This window comes from Columba livia, chromosome 2, assembly GCF_036013475.1.
Source record: "Columba livia isolate bColLiv1 breed racing homer chromosome 2, bColLiv1.pat.W.v2, whole genome shotgun sequence".
NCBI classification, from domain to species: domain Eukaryota; kingdom Metazoa; phylum Chordata; class Aves; order Columbiformes; family Columbidae; genus Columba; species Columba livia.
In genome coordinates, this window is record NC_088603.1 from 7228616 (window position 1) to 7249120 (window position 20505).

The 20505-nt window shown below is 42.6% G+C and overlaps 2 long non-coding RNA genes across 2 annotated transcripts in view; both read right to left on the bottom strand.

The window, feature by feature from the left end:
* Positions 1 to 4994: 4994 nt before the first annotated feature.
* LOC135578394 (uncharacterized) lies at positions 4995 to 11834 on the bottom strand. Its single transcript, XR_010469924.1, has 2 exons — positions 9828 to 11834; positions 4995 to 7309 (listed from the first exon to the last, which is right to left on the bottom strand). It is a non-coding gene; the product is annotated as an uncharacterized LOC135578394 (long non-coding RNA).
* Positions 11835 to 13180: 1346 nt separating this feature from the next.
* The window catches only part of LOC110366215 (uncharacterized), a 40092-nt gene continuing 32767 nt past the window's right edge, over positions 13181 to 20505 (bottom strand). The window contains exon 2 of the long non-coding RNA XR_002426396.2: positions 13181 to 15979. This is a non-coding gene — a long non-coding RNA (uncharacterized LOC110366215). The remainder of the gene's footprint in view (positions 15980 to 20505) is intronic.

Sequence of the window (20505 nt, forward strand, 5' to 3'; positions counted from 1 at the left end):
CGGGCTCTCTCTTTTTGAAACATATGATGCACTAATGACGCCACCCAGGGATGACAAGCAGCTTAAGACCTGGCTCTATGCTCTGGACACCTGGCACATTAAACTATGGAGCAAGTAGCATGTGCTTGCTTGGGAAAAAGCCATTACCACTTTGGATGGCCACCAGACCCAACTGCTAATCCAGTGCCTTCATATCCCTTAATGCTATTAATATCAGAAAGGAAAGGAAAAAAGATCCAGGAGGAGGAATTGACTCAGGCATTGAAGCATGTTATTAGATTACCGATTCGAACCTCAGATGATGAGCCATGATAGGATAGAGTAAAATAACAATTAATTAAGCCAGGGAAAGCTCATGCAATGTCTAATCATTATAGAATAATTATATCCATCCCTAAATCAGCTCAAACTTTCTTTTCTGGGACTTGAAAATCAAAACTTGTCACAGATGTAGGAGAAGCCCCGCACACAGCACCCAAACTTGGACACCACTTCTGAGGAGCTGCTGCAGCAGGTCAGGGCTGGGTCTCCCTGCCTGGCACTGCCAGGGCAGAAGGACCTGGTGATGTGAGGGTTTGTCCCCAAGGGAGATCTCCTTGTAACTCCCAGAGCTCAAAGTGTGTTTCCTCCTCACACATGAAGGTTGATGTCATTTCCATTGCCTGTATTTTCGCAGCCTTCATTTAGTGTTTAATTCAATGTTGTTGCAAAAGGCCTCCAGAAGGGTTCAAAATCTGGACATTAGTTGAGAGGATCTGTGAGGAAGTCCCTCCTTTGACACAGAGGAGGGTCACAAGCTTAGGTTACCTTGGACATGGACTTCTAGAGTTCTTCAGCAAAGGAAGCTAAATCCTTTGTTATTTGCAGAGACCAACACCTCAACACTTCATCACTTCACCTGCAGAGAGAATTGGGTCCTGCAGAACTTCAGGGCTGCAGAAAAGACAATGAGGAAAAGTCACTAGACCCAGCCATGAGGGGAAGGGTGAGGGAGAACAATCCTTACACTGTTGTCTACATGAAACAGAGCCACAGGGCTCTGGAACATCTCTGTTCATTAAGCATACAGCTATCCTTCCTCCTCCTCAGCAGACCTCTGGGGTCTGCATTTAGCGTGCTTCTGCAGAGCCACCCAGAGACACCACACACATAAAGAGCAAAGGTTGCATATTCATCAGAGGTGGCTTTTGGACTGAGAGTGCAACTGCAAGGACCCTCAGCTTTTATACTAGTGTCCTAACCATGCACAGAGAAGACAGAGCTGCTCCGTGCGGATGCTCAGGTCAGCCACACAGCAAATACTCCAATGTCACCAAAGCCATCCACACTTGTGCAGCTGCCTACAGAAGTAGTGTCAGCACCTGGTCTCAAACTCTGCCCAAGCACAAGAGGAACATGTGCTGCAGTCTCCAGCACACAGACAAACCATGAGCTACTAGGAGTCTAAAATAACATTCTACCACATACTGTGTAAAAATAAATAAAACAAAGCCCTTTTCTAATTAAATAGATGATGAAAGGGAAAGCTAAGAAGAGGTGCAGCTGGGAACCCTTTGAAATAATTAGATCTACCTACTTGGCTCTAAAGTTTTTTTACTATCAGGAACATCAAGAAGGGTGTCAGCAAGGGACCTCCTCATTTCTTAGGTGAACAGCACCGAAGGATTTAAAAATCTATTGAGAGAAGCCTGGGATTCTTTAAATTCACTGAAGCCAAAGTAATTCACCCTGAATGCGGGCCCCGAAGGTGACTGTGGAGCTTAGAATAAGGATGTCAACACGATGCTTTCATCGTTTGCTAGCAGAGCTGGTACTGCACATGGAGCTTGTCTTGACCATTTAATTAATAAAGGGACCCACGCAGCTGGAATTAACGTGAACTTTCAAAGCATCAAAAAGTCCAGCAAAGGATCAAGCTGATATTTTCATTTATATATATTAGCTTATTCTGGGCCATTGTTGCGCTCCTCATTCACATGATACAGCAGCCTCTTATTCACACACACCCCCTTACATATTTCCTTTCATTTTACCTCCACAGTGCTTCTGTGTGATGGGGGCTATCACCAATTAACACTGACAATGGGAGCTGGAAGGGAATTTTAGCAAGCACAGCAGGGATGTTTTTTCTCCCCAAAATCTTTGAGGAAAGGGATTATTTCTCCCCTGCCTTTCTCCCTCAAAAAATTGTGATCTCCATGCCAAAGTTTTTCTCTCATCTTTTTTTTCTATTCTTGGTTTTACTCTCTTTTCCTTTTTTTCTTTCATTTAATGCCAAACAATAGCAAAAACAATCTTTCAAAAATATTTTCATTGTAGTGTATCGAACAGAACTGACTTCAACTCTGCCAGGTCAAAATGTTCACTCCTCAGCACTCCACAGGGTCCTATAAATTAGCCTGTGAGAATCCAGCATTTATTGCTACCTCCAGTCAGTGTAAACCCTGCCTTTCCCCCTCTTCCTGTGCCAAGGGGAAAAGGTCTCAGTTAATATGATCACAAAATAATATTTGATAGCACACTGGTCTATTTATAGACTCAACAGTTGGCATTTTGCTCCTGTAATTCTCAAGCAAGATAGGACTTCTGGTTAAAACAGTCTGCAAGCAGGAGTGACAGGGATTTTGAATTGATGTAGATGGTTTAATCAAACATGAGAACCTGGGCTCAGTGCAGGCATTACTGCATGACATTTTCTACCCTGTATGTTCATGAGAACAGAACATAATTTTCTAATTGTCTCTCCTAGCCTTGAATCCTACTGACCTTCGGTACCATGCATTCATCAACTATTGTGGCTTTCATGGTTAAGCTCTGTAGAAAACCATCATCAATGCCACACTGGATCGCTATTCCAGATGCCGAGAAAGCATGCACTTTAAATACATCTTCGAGTTAGGTGGGAAAGCAAGTAGAAATTGCTTCATATAAGTCCCTTGTTCTAGGGAATGTTACCTCTTTAACATTCATGTCTTCTTTTATTCTCAATGAAACAGCCACTGAGGCCATTGCAAAGATTCCTTGTGATACAAGTTTACAGACCAAGAAACTGATTCCCAACCAATGTCTTATCAAGTAGAGGCCCTTTGGATGAGAAATAAAGCTGAGACTGTAAGCAATTGTGAGCACAGCAAACCACAAACATTTTCTGAAGAGCAGGAGAGCTATCTTTGGTGTCCTCATCACTTTGCTTGTGTGGTGTTCCTCTTGGCTTTTCAGGTGGAGCTTCATTTCTAGTGCTTCAAGGCCATTAGCCAAACCCCTACCTCAAGGACATGCCACATAGGTGCTGTGATCCATGTGCTCATCAGAGCTGCTACATTTCACCACAGAGAAGTAAAGTCATAGTTATTCACTCTTGTTCAATAGCTGCATCTTGGGAGAGAGTGCCAAACACAGTCTAGGGCTGGCACTAGATCATTGGGGATCTAGAGGTGACAATACTCTGAGAGCAGCTGGGGCACCTCATAGAAATATAAATACAAATCCCTTGAAGCAGATTAGAAAAGTCAAAGAGAACAAGAAACCAAAAGAGTAAATGCAACTTGCTTAGCCTACTGATTTAAACTGTTAAGCATGCATCGGATAATTCCGAAACACAGCTGTTCAGTGAATGGATAGCACTCCTTCAGGCATTGGTGTGAGACAGCACCCGACAATATCCCAACTGAGGTGCTTTGCAAATGCTAGGTCCTGGTGGGAGCAGATTTAACCCCCCACATCAGTCGTTAAACTATGCCCAGCTTCCCATTCCTTCTACCTCTTTCACCTTTGATGATTTTTCTTGCATAGGCTGTTGTCAGGTCAGAGCCACAACTGAACTGGAGCCCAGTTTAGGTCTTCAGTCACTCATCCTTCCCTAGGTGGTCAGTGAGGAGCATGGAAGTAGGATGATTTTCCCTCCACAGGGCATTTATTTGCCCCCGGGGAATACTTTCAAGGCAGACACTGAGGAGAGCATGGAGTTTAGCACACCAGGACGAGGCAGAAGCTTGCTAGGGGGTGCAGTTTGCAAATTGCAGGGCTAGAGTTGAATGTCCCACATCCAACTGGAGCTGGATAGCACAACACAGCTCCCCTGCACCCTGAACATTAAATACTTTGCAACTGTTCAGATACCTCCCAATGATGTCTCTCTGAAGTTTGAACTCAAGGAAGTTTCTGAATAAAACACTGCTCAGTGTCGAATGCCACTGCAGTATCTTTTAGTAGAAACCCAATGTCTCTCTGAGAGTCTTAGTTAAATATTTTGGTAGCTATTCTAGTTGTTCCCTTCTACAGCCCGACAAACATTTCATACTGGTTGCACGGCTTTTGGTTGGAAGAAATCCCAGCTTTGTTGACACTGACTTCAGTCAACTTCAGAGAGCCTCTTAGCTCTGCTTTTGGGCTTGTCAAAACGCAGTGAACTGAGACACACTGCCAGCAGGCAGCTCCTTCTAGAAAACATTATTTGAATCCAAATTGTCTCCCAGGCATTTTTTTTTTTTTAATTTCATATTGTGCGAGTTACATCCTTGTCAGAAAAGAAAATCTGGGTTAATCCTTCATTGTTCACATTTACAGAAGATCATCCCCCCATTCCTGCCCCACTGACCCCAAAAATATCCCATTGTGATCATCCAAATGGCTTCCACATGGCAATGTGCAACCAAAGCTAACGTGGTGCTGCTGAATAATAACCATATGCAAAGACAGACGAGCACAATAGCACTTGGTAATTATTTATACTTAGGAAAATAACTTCATAAGGGGCAATTTTTATCTTCTTTTACCTGAATGATCAAAGGCTATTAAGTGAAAAGCTTACACTCCACCTTCTGCCTGTAGTCTCCAGTAGCAAAGCAACACCTCTACTTTTACATGGATATTGATATATTTAGCTCTGCTTAATCAATGCACTCCTGGGGTTCTCAGGTTAGATCTCTTTAAAAATAGTCCACCACTTGCAAAACAAAAAAAAACCCAGAAGAAGCACCCTTTATACATCCTTCACATGTTTTCCACTTTATTCAAAGGAGAAAGCAGGGAAATAGCATAAAAAAGAGAACTTTGCTCTTCACTCAGTAAGACCAAAGACTGATTTTATTACAAGCTCTGATTTACCAGAAGAAATTTATCAAGACCTAATTGAAGATGCTGTAGTTTATAGAAATTATAATCATTTGCTTGTATTAAAGAAGAACCTAGAGACCTCAAGAAGGTGAAAGATCCATGGTACTAGGCTTTGTACTAACAGTGGAAGACATGTAGGTTTTTGAAGAAATTCTGCTCTAAACAGTCCAGAACCAACACAGGTGAGAAAAGAAAATAATTGGAGAAAAAATGTTTTACCCAAGAGCTTAAAAAAGTCAAGAATAAAACTGCTTTTCCTGCCACAGCACTTGGTGCATTGACAGAGCTTCAGGTGGATATCTGGGAGGTAAATATTTGTATTTACTCAATGGTTTAGAGTTACCTACTGATTCAGCTAATTCATCCTCAATTTTTAATTAAGAGAATCCAAGTGTAACTTGGCTGGGGAATGGCATGTTTGTACAGAAAACCCAATAAACTCCAACACATGAAAGGTCCATCCTATCACTGAAAGTAGAGGTGGAAAGAGGAATAGAAAGTCTGGAATAAACATATTGTAATCTGGTTTACCCCTCCAGCTTGTCAGTTGGTAGCTCAGGGCTTTCTGAGCTGAAACTTGGGCATGATCCATCATGTTCAATGGGTACCGGTAATGCTATTCTTCATAACTGTTCAGGTATTTTTAAGTATACTTAAACATTTGTTCTCTGCAGCATCCAGTGGCAACAAGTTTCATAGCTTATTAGGTGGAAAATACTGTCTTTTGGTTGTTTCAGGTATGTCACCTGATAATTTCATTGGCTCAAGGTAGGTCTTGCATTTTGAGAAAATGTGACTAATTCTTCACTCTTTGCTTTCTACTTTCCATTCTTTATTTTGGCGCCTTCAAATTTATTCCCTCACTGTTGTCTGCTTTCCAAACCAAAAAGACCTGGCATGACCAGTCCCACCAGCAGTTCCTTGTGATGGAGAACAGGATATGAACACAAGTTGTCTCCTTCCATGAGTCAGCACCACTTCATTAGTAGCTTCAGCAAATGGCTTTAGCACTGTGCCCACCAAGAGAGGACGGAGGTCATGGAGGTAAATGTCAACCATGCTGGGGAAGCAGGATGAAAAGAGTTCTAAAGAATGCATAGCTCTGAATATTGTGTCTACTTCAGATGTAAATGCTCTCCAAGGCATTAATGGGGGGAAAAAAAGTGATTAAAAAAAATATTGCTTGCTTTTATCATGGGAAACCGAAGCTTCAAGTTTTTGTCCATCATGAATAAAGAGAAAATGGGATCGCAGTTTGCAGAGTGTTTTGAAATTTTCTAATTATTTTTCATTAAACAAGGTCTAGAGTAAGCTGCTGTGTTTTTTCCCCACACTTCAATTTCCCTTATGTCAGCTTCATTTTTGCCTCCTTTTTTCCCCAGCCATTTCAAAAATATCTGAAGATAAGTGGCTGAAATTGAAAATGAAAAGGAGAGGATGAAAGACAGAAGAGGCAAAAAGAGAAAAAAGGAGGGGAAAAAAAGCTTGAAAATAATTTCTCCACAATGCAGATGACAGGTATTTTCAGTGCTCCTTGAAAACGTCCCACCAGGTTGTGACCTCAGCTCCCATGGCCACGCTCAGGGAGCATTTCCCTTTTTCCCTCTTCTTGCAGCCCATCAGACTCAAAGCACCATATGGAAATGACTCATGTTTCTCTGACTGCAGATTTGGGCTGCGATTGCTCTTCTCTAAGCCTCATCAGAGACCAGGAAAAAAACTTCTTTCTGCGAGTGCCAGCAATGGTCTGTACCTACAAAGCAAACACCAGACGCTAGAACGATGGGCAATAGTCCAAATAGATAAGACAACCCTAATTAAAAGAAGTTTTCTTGTGAAAAGCTGGAGATTATTAACAAAGAAATGCTTAGCTGGGCAAAACCCACCACACTGCTATGCAAGAGTGCACTGTACTGTACCATGAAGACATGCAGAAGTACGGTTGTCTGATGGCAAGTTGCAGCAAAATCTGTTATTAACTTGCCCCATGTTGTCAGAACTGATCAGTCACTTAAAAAAATTCTGATTTCTGCCTCTTGCCCTATGTCTGGCAAACCGTCATGTCAGGAAGCTGTTCCCATCCCAAACAGCTCTCAAATTTCCAGTTCATCTTGGCAGAACTGCAGGACCTTGGATCCAGACTGTCCAAAGTCAGTGTCTGCTTGGTTCTCCAAAGCCCATGGACCTCTCAGCCCTGCAAGGGAAAACTTAGTTTAAAAGGTGTTATTTTTCTCACCAAAGACAGCTCCTCAGCTCTTGGAGATCTGTGTTGAAGTGGATTTTTTGCTCCAATGGACTACATTAACTCTTTTCCAGTATTTTGTTCACCTCTGCCAATGGACACGGGTTTTCTCCATAATTGTTCAGTATGCAGGGTGTGCTGATGAGTGCTTTCTGTCTCGGGGCATTTCCTTCCTAACTTGGAGTCAATCAGGGATTGAAGACATCAATAAAGTTTTGGGGGCAGAAATCAAGCTCTAAGAAAACTGGATGCAAAGAAAAACTTCTGGGCTACCGAGAACAATGGTACAATATCACAGAAATCTCCATCAGCATCTTCAGATGTTCATGCAGCAACAGTGAGCAACCTAAATGTACCTGAGTCAGCTGCTGTTCAGAAGAGTCCAGTATAAATATTAGAACTGCACAGATACTGAGAGTGTTTGTGAAGAGTAAGTATTTTTCCCAGGATAAGAAACAAAGCCCTTGAAATACTAAGGAAGCTTTTTACAAGCTTCAGGCTGGTATTATACAGACATAGGATGATTAAACAAGTTACCCTTTAGTGTGATTCAGTGATCAGAAGAGAGAACTGGGAGTCAAGACTTTCCACTTATTCTTCTATTTACCTTTAAACAAATTCCCAGTGGCATCCCTGCTTTTCACAGACATCAAATACCCACAGCTCCTCTACACTTCAACTCAAACTGTGTGTGTTCAGCATCTTCACAGTGTGGACCTTTGGTCTCTCTGGGACATTAAATTAGCCAGTGTCAAAATAGGGGTTAACGCTACTGACCTTCTTTGGTAGATTTTGCACCTTAACTTGCAGAACAATTTGAGATCCTAAAATTGGCTGCTCTAGAGGTGCAGAAATGTTGCAGTGATGCTCCTAAACCAACCCTGTGACAGCTACCACACAGAGAGAGCTGCCCCAGAGCTGAAGGAGCAAAGGGATCCACAGTTACGGCTCCAGGCAGCCTGGCAGGCGAGTTCATAACACAATCAGAAATGCTTTTTTAGCATTGTTTTATCCAAAAATCAATAAAGGAACTCTTTCAAAATAGAAAGAAGCAGCACAGTCCTTTGCTCAGTCTTTGTGCACTTAACACAGTCTGTGCCATCAGAGGCAGAACCTGTACTCTTGTAAGCAGGTGACAGAAGAACACAGAATTTATTTGGGCCACAAAATGTCAACTCTAATATATGTAAAACCAACAGCAAAAGAGCTTCTGATTTCTCCCATGGGGCACAAAAAGTGGAAAAAATATCAGCAAGTCAAATGCAGAACTGACACAGGAGACAGGGCTAGGAGTTGGGAGAGTCATCTTGAGAAAAAGGATGTGGATGGAGAAAGGAGGGGGACAGACAAGAAGTTTTAGATGATTGCTTTTCATTGGCCTAACTAGCAACAAAAACAAATTGGGCAACCTCCCAAGAATTCCTTTTGGATAATCAATCACACATAACAGAATTAGGCAGAGGCACTAAGCAAGTGGCAGGATGCTAATTCACGCTACATTTTTAACAGCCCTGGGTGAATAACTCTCAAGAAAGTATTTCCCAGCTGGAGTTTATGCACTTCTCTTTTCCAAATTTTTATTTGCCATGTGGCCACATGCAGAATACCGTTGTCTCCAAAATTGCCCATTATTTGGAATTCTGCACTAGATTAGTTCTTGTCACATGTTTAGGATCAGTAATGTATCAGCAAAGAGCTTTGTTTGGTGGCTGGAGGAGGCTGGGAGGTCTGTGGGAAGGGCAATGCAAGCAAAGCAGCAGCAGGTCAGTATTCCTAAATTCAGCTATCCAGATCCTAGACTATGTTCATCTCTGCTTCTAACCTATTCAGTCTCTGGTGTACTCAGCAGCATCCTGCTCCTGGCAAGCTCCAAGCAGTGCTCCTGTAACAGCACCACACACAAATGCTCTTGTAGTCATACTAATATTTCTCCTCTCCAGTTGGAGAAAGTCTGATCTTAAAATTAGGTTTTTGCTGGGAACAAAAATAGTCACTCTGAATATTCAGTGTTTATGTCTCGCTGCTTACACTAACATTCCTGCCATTTAATTTGTTTGAAAGACTATTCAGAGGAAACTAATATGTGGCACAAAGACAGGAAGAGCTATAAAATGCTGAAATCCGAGCACATATTCAGTGATGTTATCCACATTATTAGCCTGGCTCTACTATTTAAAGTTCAAGTCAAAGGGGAAGTTTTGTTTTTAAGAAACAAAGGCTTGCACATGTATGGACTGCACTGCCTTTCCTCGGAAGCTCTGCTTGAATCAGACAGGTTCAGCAATCTGCATAAAAATGAAGAGCAGTGATACTGCACTCACAATTAGGCAGATTCAGATCTGATGCAAGCACAGCCAGCACAATTCCTGGCTTTAATGGGAGTTGTTGCTGTTTTTTCCAGACTTGTAGCTGTTTCTAAGTTTGCTAGCCTGTAAGTGTTATCGACCCTTTTACTTTTGGAAACACTGACTTGCATTGGAGTTTCCAGCTTCTGAGACCTTAGATTGGCAGCATTTTCAAATATGAGATCACTCCTGTAGTCTGAAATAGGACAGAGAAAAATCAAGTTTTGACTTAAGTCAAACGTAAAAACTTAAGTACAAATACTAGGAAAGAAAATATATACCACAGCATTTGTATACAACACAGAGCTTTTACATTAAATGTACTACTCTTAGTGGGATATGGTGTTTTCTGTGGATTATTTGCAACATTAAAAGACAAAACATTAATATTGCATGACCTTTCTTTGGAGAGAATAAACAAACAGAGCACCTGAGCTTCAAGTGTCTGTTATTCCTGATTGGCTTGCTGTAAAATTTCCCTTTTAAAACTGAAATAGTGAAATCAAAGTAATTTTGCTGTGAAGAATGTGTGTGCTAACAAAAAATAGATTCCCTGCATAGTGTGTACATAAATAGAAGAGATTTAGCCTAACCTTCTGATCTCAACTTTTGTATCTACACAGTAGTTGCTCAGAATGGGCACTCTATTGTGAGTATTAACTGGAGTGGCTAAGGCAGGCCTGGGGTTGATAATAATAATTTGGTCCCCTGGATGATTGAGAAGCCTTCTGCAGGACTGTGCAGTGCAACTTTAACAGCCCTTTCCGATGCCTAACTAGAAAATCTGTTTCAAAGGGGCTCCATGAATTGTAGGGTACAGTCAATTAACTTGAATATTAATTATCTATAATGAATGTACCCTTCTTCGGGGCTTGAAAAGAAGCAAATTACTTGGAGAGGGACTAATTAAGATGATGTAATCTTGACCATGAAGAATAACTCCTTCCTAGTGACAGAAATGATCTAATTGAAGTATCTCATTAATTAATGTCTCATGAAATTGACTGATAAAATGCCTCTATGAATGTCTCCTGAACTCACGGCCGGCAGAGCATTGTAGCACATACACTCCCGCTCCAGACCCTATCGCTGACAATATAATTAGGCCTTAGAAGCAGGCGGTGCTCAGAAGGATTTATAACTCTGTGGTGTGGATAATCTACAAATGCGAAGTTAAGACAATGCAGCTTGCCACTGCGAGACTTCTGAAGTCAATGAGCGGGACCATAAATCAGGTATAACCCAATGGATGACAAGCGAATTCCCCCTCCCATTGGCTTTGTTGGCCGGTGCTGAGACCAGGCCACAATGGGCCGATAACCCTGTACCAGGTGCCGGCAGCTCCGCACGGCTTCTTAACGGCACCACGTCCACATCTGTGTCGGTTCCCAGCTACATAAAGTTAAATTGCAGGCATGTTATTTTCACTTTTCCCTGTGGGTTTTAACTAATGATGCTACAAGCACTCTTTGAACAATTGGCAGCCGAAACACTCTTCCCCAGAAGGACTTGATGGGGAGATTGCCATGGGTGATAATCAAAGCTTTATCAAGAAGACTTCAGTGGAGAGGCCAACACGCATGACCTGTCTTACTGTCTTTTTTGGAATTTGAAGAAGAGGATTCCTGTTATTCAGGAGTCATGGAAGATGCATGATTAATTCATGCAAGTAGATGAAGTTCACCAGTGGGACCTCAAAATGAGGGAGACTTCACACCTGCAAGTGTCTGTGGCCTTATCAATTCATCTCAGTGGGATGAAACACCCCACGGTGCCCTCTGTAGCTGGGTTCTGGTGTGGTGACCCACACCCCATGGATGCCCAGAGCCATCTCACATGCCAGAGAACGGTGTGCTGAGACATCCGTAACAGCAGCAAGGAGAGATCTCTGCAGAGCTGTCAGCTTTCAGATGTGCAAGGTGCTGAGATAGCACAAATGCTATACAAAAGCTGAGGAAAAGCAGAATATTGTGTCCATTTCTGGGCCCCTCAGTTCAAGAAAGACCGGGAACTGCTGGAGAGAGTCCAGCGTAGGGCAACAAAGATGCTGAAGGGAGTGGAGCATCTCCCGTGTGAGGAAAGGCTGAGGGAGCTGGGGCTCTGGAGCCTGGAGAAGAGGAGACTGAGGGGTCACCTCATTAATGTTTACAGATATATTAATGGTGAGTGTCAGGAGGGTGGAGCCAGGCTCTTCTCGGTGACAACCAATGATAGGACAAGGGGTAATGGGTAAAACCTAGAACACAAAAGGTTCCACTTAAATTTGAGAAAAAACTTCTTAATGGTGAGGGTGCCAGAGCCTGGAACAGGCTGCCCAGCGAGGTTGTGGAGTCTCCTTCTCTGCAGACGTTCAAACCCGCCTGGACACCTTCCTGTGTAACCTCATCTGGGTGTTCCTGCTCCATGGGGGGATTGGACTGGATGAGCTTTCGAGGCCCCTTCAGTCCCTGACATTCTGTGATTCTGTGAAATGCAGAAGAGTTTTAAAGGGGATGTTCTACACCTCTCCAGTGTGCCTGGACTTTAAAACTCACTTGCCTCACATTAGTTTACCATAAAGCAGAAATAATAACCAGAGCTCCAGGACTGCTCATTTGACAACCAGCAAATATGCTAAAAATCCATTTTTTTTTTAATCCTGGTGTTATTTGCAAATTTAGGTCTCTGATTCAGACAGAGAAAATTGAAACTGAGCCTCTGCACAGAATCACAGAATGTCAGGGTTTGGAAGGGACCTCAAAAGCTCATCCAGTCCAATCCCCCCGCCGGAGCAGGAACACCCAGATGAGGTTACACAGGAAGGTGTCCAGGCGGGTTGGAATGTCTGCAGAGAAGGAGACTCCACAACCTCCCTGGGCAGCCTGTTCCAGTGTTCTGTCATCCTTACTGAGAAGAAGTTTCTTCTCAAATTTAAGTGGAACCTCTTGTGTTCCAGTTTGAACCCGTTACCCCTTGTCTTACCATTGGTTGTCACTGAGAAGAGCCTGGCTCCATCCTCGTGACACTGACTCTTTATATATCTGTAAACATTAATGAGGTCACCCCTCAGTCTCCTCTTCTCCAAGCTAAAGAGCCCCAGCTCCCTCAGCTTTTCTTCATAAGGGAGATGGTCCACTCCCTTAATCATCTTCATTGCCCTGTAGTTCTGCAGTTCAGGTGAACATCTCTCAGTTTATCTTGCTGGAGTTGGTCTGCTTTGAGCAGGTGACCCTCCTTCTAGGCAACCAGGACACCCACGTTAGCAAGTGGTAGACACATATCCACCCCTGCTCCTGTGAATGTTTGATGGCATAAAGTGGAATGGAGCCAAAGAGAAATACCAAGTGCATCTCACCCAAGAACAGCTTCTCTCTCAGTGATTAAAGTCATCATCAGGGAGGTGCATGAGCAGCTGCTGGTTTTCTCAGACCAAAACAGTAGCTCAGGTTGGGTCTCCAACATCTTCTGCAAGTCTTCTGAAATAACCACAGCTTTGGAATGTTGGTCTTTGAGCCCTTTATTTTCTGGACAAATGTTCAAACAAAATGCATTCCTCCAGGTTGAATGGAATGTTTTGATTCACGTAAAATGGCATTTAGGGTTATTTATTTTGTCCAGATAATCTGAAGGAAAACATAATTTGGTTTTATCCAAATGGTATATATTTTATTTTTTTCTGTTCTGCACTTCGAGTCTTGAGCAAGAACCTCTAAAACTGGTGGAGGTTCCTAGGTTCCAGTGAAATATGATAAGCAGTAATAAATGCTCTGTGGATGGTATAAAGGTAAATTTGAATCTTAGAACTAACAATGATCAATTTACCACAAGCCTGCAGGAGCTAAAGACCATATCAGGAAACCCTAGAAACACAGCAGCCAGGCAGGCAAACGAGATGAAACTAGGCCAGTCCGAGGATGCAATACTGTTATTTGTTTATGACTTTTCTGTTAAAGTGAATTAAATGCCCACAGCTGATAAAAGGTTCATCTACCAGTACTGGAGCTCCTGAGTATCTCATACTATTCCAGCACTAATTACATTTCATAAAGCTACCAAATATACCATAACTAACATTTATTGGCCAATGAAATGTTGCTGTAAGTTAATAATTACGGATATACGTAGACAATAAAAAGAGGAGCATCAGCCTGGATGCTGGATGGGAGATTAAATGCTTCTGTTCTTCCTGAGTGTTGCTGAGAGGCTAAATTTAAGACTGGAGGCCCTAGTTCCACCGGAAATCCTGCAGAGATAGAGGAAAAAAAAAACCCAAAAACATGACTTTGGGGAATTATGCAGGAGAGGGATATTTGCTGCACCCATCTGGAATATGCCCAATGCTCTGAGACTATGAATCCTTCTCTGTCTCTGAAAGAAGAGCTCAAATGGTAGTACTGGGACTTCTGCTTACACTCAAGCAGAAACACCCACAGCCCAAATGACAGGGGAATGTCCCATGTAGCTGTGAGCAGATAACCCCAAACTCTTCCCAGAGCGCTCAGGTCTATACCACGCACAGCACAAACATCTCTACATCTCTTCCTTGCATTCCCAACACATCCCTCCAACTCTGCTGGTGATGTGGGCACGGATGGTCTCCTCTTTTGGGGCACGTTGGGAGTGGGAAGGAGCCTGGCCAAAGCAGAGCTGCCATTCCTCCTGTGAATGCAAAGCAAATGTTAGACTTGCTGCAGATTTTGCCATGAGCCAAATCAGCCATCAGCAGTTCCCTATAGAATCAGAAACCAAGAGGTCACCTCCTCTCTGATGTTTCACCAGGACAAGTACGAATCCTCATTCTGGGAAAAGCCCAGGAGTCAGTGGCTGATTCTTGTTATTACTTTTCTTTACCCAGATGAATTGGAAAACATCTGGTTAAACCAAAGGGAAGCAGAGGGAGGTATCAGCCTCCTTCTGAGTCTTTATGTCACTTGGCTGCCAGGTCACATCTTCACTCCTGTTGATTCCCATGTAGCCAGTAACCAGATACTGGGGTTTTTTCACCCTGCAGTGCTTAGAGCTTTATCTGAGCTGGCCTGCTTGGGCACAGATTCTCCCTCTAAGGCTCTTACTTCCTTATGTAATGAGATCAAAGCAGACTTAGAAGAGCAGTAAGTAGATGAGGAAGGTCAAAAATGCCATTACCTATAAATAAATGTTCTGTCACTCTGAAGGCACAGCACCATCATGGTTTGGGCAAACCTTCACCTGGCTGAAGGGGTAGTGTTGAGGAGGCTGTCACTCCTTGTGGATGTGTCACCGTGCATGGGAGGGAAGGCTGGGAGAAGAGGGAGAGATCTATAGGGCACTGATAATGTAGGACAATGTTTTCCTGCTCTAGCTACTTTCTGCAAGTAGAGACAGGATCTCTGAGGGGCAGGCCAGGTTTGGTTGTCATCATGACTCCTGTGGTCTTAAAGGTTTTGAACAGAGTAGATGCACATTCTTGGCATCTACTATCACTAAAGCACTAACAAATCCCAGCAAAAGGCAACCTGGATTGTCTATGCCAGGAAAGCACAAAGTGGTGCAAAGCACCACGACAACACAGCCCCCAAATTTATGGGCATTTTGAGGCTTAAAAGATCACAACCACAAGACTAGTCACCCTAACTAGTATGACAGGGGCAAAAATGAACTCGGGAGAAGACAAAGAAAATTAGATTAAAAATGTTTAGGGAACAGCACTAAAGAATTACAAGAAACCACCTTATTTTCACTAATTTTATCTAACTAATTTTTTAGAATAACAGATTGTTCAGAGCTATGTCTAGAGCTGTACTGGTGATGTTGAAGGGGACACAAAGTGGGATCTGCTTTAAAAAATGAACCATTGCACAGTTACAATTGGACACATGCACATGCCTATAAGGAGACACATATCTACACCATCGCCCTGCCTGAGGCTGGGCCCAGGCTTGGTCTGCTACATGACTTGTGGGACACACTCTCTAGAGGACAATATGCAAGTTTCCACCCTGCACGTGCATCTCCCTGGTCAACGGGACAGGTAAGATGCTCCAGACTCAAGACAAAATGAAAATCATGTATAGTCACACTGAGGTGCAAATAGGTCTCAACTGTGGAGCTATGCAGTTATGGCTGTAGGAGTAATGTAAGAGCAGATCCACCAAGTCCTCCTCTGGAAGTCCTCCTCCTCCACTGTCTTTCAAGGCTTGCAGGGAGCAGTCTTCTCCACAGTTGCCCCTTGCTTTTTCACACCTGTGGTCATGAGTATTGTTCTGTTTCTGGCTGACCACTCTTCCAGAGTTGAGGAAGCCACAAGACCACAGCACTCCTGAAGAAAAGAAATAAGTTGGTCACTGATTTGTATTTATCTTGGTTATAGCATAGATATGTCCATAACTGCTCTGTTATCCACAGCTTGTGTGTCCCGCACCAAGGAGGAGGGGACACAGAGATGTCCGTGGGCTCACCCTGACGCACCCTGAGGAGGGTCCCATCCTTTTCATATCCCACCCCATGACTGCTGAGCAGGGTAAAGTCCCCTCACAGAGGCTTCCAATTCTGTACACATTTGAATTCCCAAAGTGACAAGATTTCCCCTCTTAGAGACTGTTCTACGAGCTGAGAAATGCAACAGTATGAAGTGTGACCTAATATTCAAACTAAACTCCCCTTCCCCTCCAATTTTATCCCATTACTCCTAATTAATCCCCTTTGCAGCAACTGCTCTTCTTCCCTGGCATACATAATTGCTGATTGTTGCCACAGGGCTAATTCTTTTTCACGTAGGGTTGGCATAAATCTATTCTATGGAGGTGTCAAAGCATTTGGGAGGTTAAGTTTTGTCTTATTTCAATTCCATGGGGAAAACATTGTAAAACTATCTATTAGTTGTACTATTAGCAGAGAGAGAACAAAGATGCCCTGGGCCAGGCACCATCGTGGTGTAAGAGAGAAAGGATCTCCGGTCTATGTGTAACCATGGCACCATGCCGGTGTATTGGCGTTCACTCCTGACTCCCTCAATTTTCAGGTCATTTCAGTATCATAAATGATGAAACAAGATGTCAGGCATTGGGGAATAGCCTCCTGTGGACGTAAGCACATAACTCCCATTAATGTGGACAAGAGTTATGCACACGCATTGAGCTGAGGATATAGTCTCCAGCTGCAGAGCACACTCGGCAAGTCTGAGTAATCTGTGGTTGATTTTAGTTTTCTCCCCAGAGCTTCCGATGAAGGGTGATGCATGAGAAAGCCGGTGTACAAGGCATTAGCATCAAGGCGCAAGTGAAAGGGCGCTCAATGGGATTATTAGTGCTTATGCAACACAAGTAATGGATGGTGTCCTATAGGAATACTTTACATTCAGGAGTCATGAGTTGAGTCCTTCTTTTCAGTGCAAATCAGGAGTGGTGGTTAAAGCAGAGGGGAGCAAAGCTAAAAGCAGAGGAAGAGCTTTTTTTCCTTCCCTTTTCATGGTCAGGAGAGGTTGTTTCTTGCTCCCTTCTTCATTTAACTGTTGGCTGAGAGCTGCTCACATTGCCCATGTACTCTGCACACTCACATCCTTTTCTATTGACAAAACCCCAGCTCTCTTGCTGCCAAACCAGCTCACCACCAGTGCTCTGGCAGGATCTGGTCATCACCCGCGTGGAGAAATGAGGGTCACATGTAGCAAAGAGAGAAAGAGCTGCTGGAGAAGAATCCTCACCTACATGGGATGAGAAATAACAGCAGAAGATGGTTGATGTATTGAGCCTACACTGAAACACTCAGGAAAATTAATTCATTTTCTGTTCACACTTTAAGTTAATTTGGATTATTTAATCCACATTAGGCTCCTTTATGCACACTCTTATTCAGAATTAAAGTAACGCTAATTCAGTTTGCAAAGTAAATTAAGCTCAGCCAAATTAATGTGATGTTAAACTTGAATGAGGGTCTATGAAGAGATTTAACGTGGTTTAATTATCCACTTTACACATCAAAAATTGCACAAAATATCACATTAATGACAAAAACAGCCCCTGGAGCAGGAGGGACTGGAAGCCAAAGCTCCTCCTCCCAGAAAAGGGCAGTGGATGACAATCACAGAACCACGACTGGTTACGGTTGGGAGAGACCTCTGGAGATCATCTGGTCCAGCCCACCCACTAAAGCAGGTTCACCTAGAGTAGATTGCACAGGAAGGTGTCCAGGTGAGTCTTGGATGTCTTCAGAGACATTCTCTTGGCTTGGGGAATCTCCAAATTAAACAGGAAGCGTGGAAGCCTTTCAGAAGCTGGAATAGAGCAGGCCAACTCCCCTGACCCTCATAATGACTGTGAGATAACTCTCCAGAGACACGATGGATCAAAGTCTCCTGGCTGCTGAGAAGTGCTCCAGCCTTTAGGTGAGACCACTCACCTCTCTAGTTATGATACAGACTCTGAATACATGCTCCATGCATCTCCCAAGGATTTGCGCAGCAGATGAAGAGTATCCAGCAGCCAAGAAGAGACAAAATGGCCAAGAAATCATGACATTTCAGAAGTGGGCTAAATGATCTTAGAGCTTTTGCAGGGCTCAGCTGGATCTCCTGAAGGTTGGTGGTAATTACAGGGAACCAAAAAAAGTCGATGTAGAAAGAAGGGAGAGAAAGAGTGGAAAAGCAATTTAACTCAAATTTCTATAAAAACATGAGCACAAATGATGAAGCTATTTGCAAATATCTAAGCCATACCCAGAAACACTGAGCAACACTCAAGTTTGGATTTTTTCTTAGATGAAATAATTTCTAAATCAATCTGATGCACTTTGGCAGGGTGAAGGGAAGAAGAGCAGTAGAGATCGTATCTCAACTTTAGCAGCTCATAGCTTTTCATAAGGAGGTACAGATATGTGGTATATGTGAAACTGCTATTAGAGTATGCAAAATTATCTGGAATAAAATATGTATTAGCATAGTAGTAATCAGCAGCTCACTTGCAAGAAGGAGGTATGTATCAAGAAAAAGTCGTCAAGGTTCTGACTGTGATGTCACACTACGCAATATTTTCCTTAACAATTTGGATGACAGCATAACCTTATTGTTTACATATTCACACACATCACCACAGAGGGACGGGCTACCAGCATGCCAGAAAACACAGCACTAGAGTTCAAAATCACCCTGGCAAACAAAAGAACCGGTCTGAAAAAAAAATAGGATGCAAATGAGCTTTTGTCCTTAACAAATATCAAGATCAGAGATGAACAACAGCTGCACGGCTGAGAGCCAGGAACAACAGACCGGGTGGCAGCTCCGTGGAGAAAGACTCGAGGGTTAGAGTGGATCAGCAGATAGATGTGAATCAACAGGGTTACGCTGTAAACAGCAAACACCATGCTGAGGCATGTAAAGAGCACCGTCATGTTTGAGATGTGTGAAGAAAGCCTTCTGCTCCGTTTGCTGCTGGTAAAGGAATTACTGGAGAACTTTTCCACGTTTTGGCCGCTGTATGTCAGGAGAAGTTAGATTAATGGGTGAGAAAGGAGATTTAAAATATATATATATATACATATAAAAATAAAATAAAAATTAAAAAAAAAAAAATCCAAACCATTACCGGAAAACCAGAAAATATTATTTGTGTAGAACACGACTAGGGGAAATCAGAGAATATGGAAAAGTAACATCATGGTAGTTTCAAACAAATACAAAGCAGCTGCAAAGACAAAGGGGATAAAATTTTTCCCATGACCATGATGGATAGGAGTTCTAGACTCACAGGTCAGACTAAATTAAGCAGGTTTTAGTTTGGGCAACAGGATAACTTTCTCATTCAGCAAGTGCAGGGGTAAACTTTGAAATTATCCTCACTAGAGGATTTTAAGAAGAAGACAGAAAACTTTTTGTTTGAATTGAAGGGACACAGTGACTGAGGAACAAATTAGATCGTCGGTTGGGGTCCCTCACAGTCTTTTTACACCAGAGAGTTTTTAAGTTGGTTCCCAGCTTTGGGATTTTGGCCAGATCACTACATTCCTCTACATATCAATGTTCCTATAGGTAAATATATAAAGACAAAACTCTCATTCATTTCCAGAAAAAAAATAAATGCAACTAGAAAATCTGTCTGTTTATGGATCTTTTGGGATGCTACTGACTTCTGAAAACAGGACCTGACCCACCCTACTATAGATGGAGATAATGTAGATCAGAGTCCTCCAACTAATTTTGTGTATCTGCAGTAACCATAAAAGAAAGGCTTTGCAGACTAAACAGTTGCCTGGTTTTAGCCTTAAAGCCTCATTTCCTGGGAGAAAATCATTGAATAAGTATAGTTCCTATAAAGATTCCACCCATTTGCAGCAAAGCAAAAACAGTTTTAAGACCACAGGACTGTATAGAAGTAACCAAGTGTAACATTGAACCTGCACCCAACTGCTTCTTGCTCAAAGGGCAGGAAAAAAAATGTGTGTAAACACAATGAAAGGAGGATTGTTTATGTGCTACCCACATACTAGCAGCCATGAACTCTGGCTGATTTTGCTTATCTTCCATTAAGGGAAACAGCTATAGGTCATCTCCGTGATTACCTAACACTCAGGAGAAGCAATAAAGCTCAGCTGGAGGTGTCACACTGCAGCAAAAAGTAAAGCAAGCTCAACTCTCATTTTTGTTTTTCACTACATTACTTCAGTTAACATAGTGCACTGTTAACATTAACTCCTGGCCATATATTGCTTTATAGATAGACAATCAATACTGCAACTGAAATATGATTTTGTTAAAACGGCTAGGGGGCTGTATGCATTTAGCTTTCACACTATTTTCAGAAAATGAACATCAATATAAAAATAATGAGCCTCATAAAATAAAGCCTAGTTCAT